This window comes from Myodes glareolus, chromosome 19, assembly GCF_982192425.1.
Source record: "Myodes glareolus chromosome 19, mMyoGla1.1, whole genome shotgun sequence".
NCBI classification, from domain to species: domain Eukaryota; kingdom Metazoa; phylum Chordata; class Mammalia; order Rodentia; family Cricetidae; genus Myodes; species Myodes glareolus.
This window is the reverse complement of record NC_142044.1, coordinates 21,026,434-21,032,433: the sequence shown is the minus strand read 5'-3', so window position 1 is coordinate 21,032,433 and position 6,000 is coordinate 21,026,434. Positions and strand designations below refer to the sequence as shown.

At 48.3% G+C, this 6,000-nt stretch overlaps 1 protein-coding gene across 4 annotated transcripts in view; it reads right to left on the bottom strand.

Annotated features, from left to right (window-relative positions):
• Positions 1-4,626: 4,626 nt before the first annotated feature.
• The window catches only part of Zhx2 (zinc fingers and homeoboxes 2), a 150,406-nt gene continuing 149,032 nt past the window's right edge, over positions 4,627-6,000 (bottom strand). For all 4 annotated transcript variants that reach the window (XM_087898787.1, XM_087898786.1, XM_048457134.3 and 1 more), the window contains one exon: positions 4,627-5,897. The gene's annotated coding sequence lies outside the window, so the exon portion shown is untranslated. The remainder of the gene's footprint in view (positions 5,898-6,000) is intronic.

Here is a 6,000-nt window from a genome sequence, read left to right as displayed (position 1 = left end):
CTGCAAAGGAAGTTGGGAAGTCAAGTATGCTCCTCACCTGGGGTTGAATAGGCTACTGAGAAGCATATTTATTTGTTTGGTTGGTGGGTGTGGGAAAAGGTTGGTGGGGTGATGGGAATGCAGAACCAAGCAGGATCCGGTGGCTTGCTAGGCAGCCTGTCCGGCTGAAACAGCAAGTTCCGGATTCAGTGAGGGACTCTGTCTTGAGAAGTGAGGTGAAGAATGAAAGAGAAAATGTCTGATGTGAACCTCTGACGTATGTGCGCATGCGTGCCTTCGTGCGTGCGTGTGCGTGTGCGTGCGTGCATGCGTGCCGGCAGGGATGTACAGACACACACAGAGGCAAACACATCTGCACGTACGTGTACACGTATGCACACAAATTCAAAGCCAAACCACAAAGAGAGAGGAAGTAACTGTTAGCTAGGCAGCCAGCGTCACCCACGACATGCTTCATCTCACATTCTAAAGCTGGAGTCATGAACAGGCTCTACCTTAAGTATGACGAATCCTGCCAGGTGAAGGTCAAGTTGAATCGTTATTGCTTGTTTTAAGTGTGGAATGTGGCGGAATGGCAATGTTGGTGTGGATTTGACATCCTGAGTCCGTTCCACTGACTGATCTGTTCCCTGGACCGTCGGAAGGATTTGAGCAACAGATATTTTTGGGCTTGGCTTCTGCTGTTTGGAGGCAATAGTGGAAGAGCAGAGGGTAGGTTCAGAATGTTTATTCCCTGAACTGTCTTCTTGCTGGGTCACCATGGCTTTCGTTATATGTTTATTCCCCGGACTGTCTTCCTGCTTGTATGTTATATGTCCGTTATGTGTCCTTTCAGGTCAGTACAACTACTATATATATCCCGCTTATATGTTATATGTCCTTTATATATCCGTTGTATGTCCTTTCAGGTCAGTGAAACTACTATATATGTCCCGCTTATATGTTATATGTTCATTATATGTCCTTTCAGGTTAGCACAACTATTCAGTACAACTGTCTGTTTCTGGTCCTTTGCTTTTCTAGCCAAGCTCACTCCCTCCCTTGCAGTGGTTTCCTTAAACCCTTCCTACACCTTTGTAAACAGTACTTTGAATCAATGACCCAGGACACCCAGCGCAAGTTCCACCTCTTTCCTGCAAAGATGCGGGCAAGAGTCAAATAGTCGGCATTTGTTATGGGAGAAGGGCTTAGAATGGTTGATGGAAAACTCATTTTCCCCGTTAGAGTTTAGGTTCTTCAAAGTCAAGAGCAACTCGAGGGTGCTTCTTCCACTCTGTGGGATATCTGACTCAGACGCTTTCTGGAATGTGCTCAAGTACATTTTTATTCATTTGTATTGCCCCCTGCCACTGTCACTAGAGCCATGATGGTGTTCCCCGTGGTTCATATGTATGTTCTGCTGTGGGGTGTTTAGAGGGGGAGCCCTCAGATGTCAGCAGAGGGAGGAGCGGATAGCACCCCTGGGTCAGTCCACATTGTATCGTCGGGCTTCAGAGAGCTGTTTTTCTCAAGGGCTGTGGCTGGAAGTGGTTGCACAAGTGTGCCAGAAAGATGAGTGTGCTCATGCCTGTTAGGCCACACTCAATAGCCTTTGCTTTCGCCTGCTTCTCCTCTCCAGGCCAGCGGTCTCTACTCTGAAGATAGGGTGCTATGTGATTGGATTCACCACTCACCCGCATGAATACTGGAGGAGGTCTGGGTAGCTATCCAATGTCTCCAGTGTAGTTGCTTCACCTGTGATGAACATGCCAGTCCCCTGGGCACCCCGTCCAACTGCTGATGCTGGAGATCTTGGCACCACATTGGAAGGCTTGCGTCATCCAGCTCAGTAACCACTTGCATTTTATCTTCCTTGCTTTTTATCTTGTGATCTGATCAGCCCATTGGAACTTGGAAGTTTTAGCAACAGAAACCCAGCTCCCGAGTTTGTTTGTTTGTTTAACACATGTCAAAAGGAGAATGTGTTGGTTTTATGAAAACACAAGGTCAGGGAGATGGCCTTAGGAACTGCAGACTTCAGGGACTAGATGTCACTGCACCGTTTATTGTCACCTCTACCTCTTCCTGATGATGCTCCCTTCTTAACTTTTTTGGGCCACATGTAGTTTTTACTTATACACTGGCTTCCTCTCCTGGCAAGATCTCTGGGTTGCAGTGTTCTCTCCCACAGGGAAGAGGGAGGGAGGAGTGGAGAGGGAGGAGGGAGAGAGGAGGAGGAGAAAGGCTTATAAGCCTCAGAAAGTTTACAAAGCTCTAGAGGTGGAGCTCCCTGGAGGCAGAAGAAGCTATAAGCAACTGCCCTCTCAGCAAGATGAACAGGGCTCCAGGTGACTCAGCTAGGTGATGCTACGCCTGAGTTACTTCCTCCTGTAAGCAACTTCTATTAAACGTATTGGTTCGTCAAGCTAAACTTGGGAGGGTCCCATTGTTTGGGTCTGTTGTTGGCGCCTTACCTTGGGCGCATAGATATTTGTTCATGTCTCCTAAAGAAAGTCTCAGAACCATATCACACTCAACATCCACACGGGAGAAAGTAGCCCCTTCTACCAGACCCTAACTGGTCCAGATTTGGTTTACATGTGGCCCTGTATATGTGTCTAGATACACTAGTGTATAATGGCTCTCCCCTGGCTGGGGGAGGTGAGTCCCCATGATGGGCAACCCCCACCCTCAACAGAAGGTGAAGAGAAAATCCCTTGAAGGAAGCGCTGGGAGTTCAGAGTGGTCCATGTAAGATCGACCCAGCAGCTGGCCACTCTACGGCGGTTCTCTCCCACCACTTCAAGCACCTTGCCTGCCCCACCGAACCTCTCTCTCCTAGGTCCACCATGCTTCAATCATGCCCACCGGAGAAACACAGCTTGACACATTTTGCTGGTTGGTTGAGAGAACACAGCCATCTTCTGTGTTTTTCATTCCTGCCTATTATCAGGGCCTTTTCCCCCTTTGGTTTCTACAGACATGAGGCATTTGATGGTCGCTCCCACTGACTTGCTGGAAGAAGAATTCGTTTAAATTGCTTCCAAGTGGCAAGCCTAACTGCAAGGGTGGGAAATAGCAGGAGGGAAGTGCGGCCACCTGTGGAGATGGACCGGAGACACTCATTAGTGGGAAGGACAGGACAGCATGGGGGTGATGAGGGGCCAGGTGCTGGGAGCACAGCGAGAAAGGTGGTACAGGGACCAGAATGAGTCAGCTCTGCCTGCCAATGCTAAACCTCTTTCTCTCCCTCCCTCCATCCCTTCTTCCCTCTCTCCTTCCCTTCCCCTCTATCTTTCTTCCCTCCTCCCATCTCTTAAATGCTATTATAAGTTGCCTTGGTCACGGTGCTTTATCAGATCAATAGGAAAAAAAAAATGAGTCAGACAGTAGCAGAACAGACAGAGTTGACTGCAAACGTTTTGACCTCCAGCGCGTGCCCTTAAGAACCATAGCCACCTCACCTTCTCCTCTTGACACCCCTGGAACTCAGGAGGAAGAAAGATACACACAGGCCAGCCTCACTCATGTGGAAGGTGGAGACTTACCTGTTCCCTTCCTTGTGGCTGGGCATGGGCTTATAGCTCCTGTTCCAGATTGCCTATCTTTGTATCTGGTTGGGGGGGGGGACACTCAGAGGAACCCCTCCTTAACTCTGACTTCCCTCTTATCAGGCCCCGAAACCTCTGACCTCACCAGGCTTGACTTGTCACCATATGTAGGTGGTATTTTGCAAGGCATGAGCTGGCGGCCAGTCTATCTGGCACACTGCACTTTGAAATAAAAGCTTGGCACTCCATGCTCCTGGAGGTAGAACATGGATTCTGAGGTAGCATGAGTGGCTGGTCGCTGGCCTGTAGATGAACCCGCACTCCCCACTTCTTGTGTAATGTGCTTTTTCCGTGTGCAGATATGGGATGAGCGCTCACTCTCCAGTCTGATGTAATGTGCTAAAATCACAGTTGATAGACTTCCACTCTGTAGATGGGATTCTCATGTGCAATAAAACAATAAAACAGAACACTGTTCCCCGAAACCATCTCTGGGGTGGTTCATCTCTTGTCGGAGGGCATCCCGGTAATGACAGCAACCACAACCGTGTCCCTGACAGAAACTGATGGGCTAGGTGATCTTCAAGACACTAGAGACATTTTATACAGCGAGGAAGAGTGGACTTTGACCTTGGCAAGTCTTGAATAAATTCTAAGTTCAGGATGGCATTGGTCATGATTCTCAGATTAAATTAAACGCAATGAAAGTAGCTGGTAGCGGTTCACAGAACTAGGAAGGGAGGCGGACTTGAGGTCAGATGTAGTTAAATCTCCTTGTGGTTGATTGTCTGACCGTGATAGCCACTCCACTTTCCCCTGAGGGACAGGACTCCTCCGCTGCCGGCTCTGGACCATTTGGCCAGTTTTCCTTGCAACCAGGTGTTACCATAACTAGGATTTTGGCACAGGAATATAAACAAAAGGGATAATTTCTGCTTCATGACTTTAACACACACACACACACACACACACCCCAAATAAAAATAAACCTTAAAAAAATAAGACCATAATGAATTGGCAATGGGAGGTGGCCAAGTCAGGAGTACAGATTGAGGCCTCAAGAGCCAGCTAACAATGAAGAACAAGGAACATAGGGAAAGTTACAAAAATGTTTAGTCTTTGCTTTATTGAGTTACAACAAATGAGCAACAAGTTAGAAAAACTGCTTTTATTCAAACTCCCTAGCATTTTATTTGTGCAGTGTACAGTGGGGTCAAGGGGCTGGGGAGTGGGAGAGGGGACAAGGACAGCAAACAGAATCCATGTCGTGACATTTATACGAGATATATCTCTTGGCTTTTCTTCTTTAAAAGTTAGGACTAACTAAAAAAAAGTGCACTCAGGTATCTAAAATTGGCCCAAACACACACACGCACACACATGTACACACACACGCACACGCACACACAAACAAAAAATTCAGTTTATAGTGAGGCTTCGAGCTGAGATCTTGTCAAATGTCACACCAGGAAAAGGCAGCGAGGAAGAGCAAAGAAACCCAGAGACGTTCACCTTTGTATGAGCTAGGCAGAAAGATGACTCTCTTCCCATTTCCTAAGAGCAATGGTGGTATCACCAAGGGTGGGAGCCCTTTCTGCTGGTATTTCAAAAAGATTTATAAAAAGAGGGCTGCCACCTGTTCCCCAATTCCCAAGCAGTTGAGAAGCCAGACCCACCTCTTGGCATTGGGCTGAGAGGCAGGGTCCCCAAAAGGCAACTGGGGGAGCCTGGGCATGGGCTTGGTGCGGAAGGCCTGCTATTTGTGAATCCATCCAATGTTGAGCCAGAGGACCAACCTCAGTCCTTCCCACAGAGACACCTCCCAAATGTCAAACTACCTTAAAAATAAAGAAATACTTCCTACTTAAAATCCAGTAGCTACAGCGGCACTAATAGTAATGCTCCCTCCCCCTCGTTAATAAAGTGAAAAGGAAAAAAAAGAGAAAAGCAATGTGGTTAGCCCTCCTTCCTGGGGGAGGGAAAAAAAGAAACAAAAGCAAACACCTTACCATGGAAGTGCTGGAAAAGGAAGTCGCCCTCGATTAAAAAGGTAACAAAATTCCCACATTGTATAAATCGGTTCCAGTATAGCAAGAGGTGGGGCTGGGGCAGAGGTGGAGACTATGTACAGGGACCCATTGAGAAAAAAACGCAGTAGTAGGACTTTGGCACTACAAACAATTCCCACCCGGCCTCTGGGAGGGGCGCCGAGAGCTCCGGAGTTCCCGTGGCCTCCAGGCCCGCGCCACTGAAGCACTTCCACGCAGAGTCGCTGGTGAGATGGCCCACAGCCGCTGGGGCGGAGCTTTCTTCTCTCTTCAAAGACAGAGCCCCCCTTTGTCAGTGCAGAAGTTCAGACCAAGGGCCCTAGAGGGACGACACAAACCAAAGAGATGTCAGAGAGAGGACTGCCATTTCTTGGGGTGGAAAGCCTCTTCCTAGTCCTCCTGCGGCTCGGGGGGACTCTTTC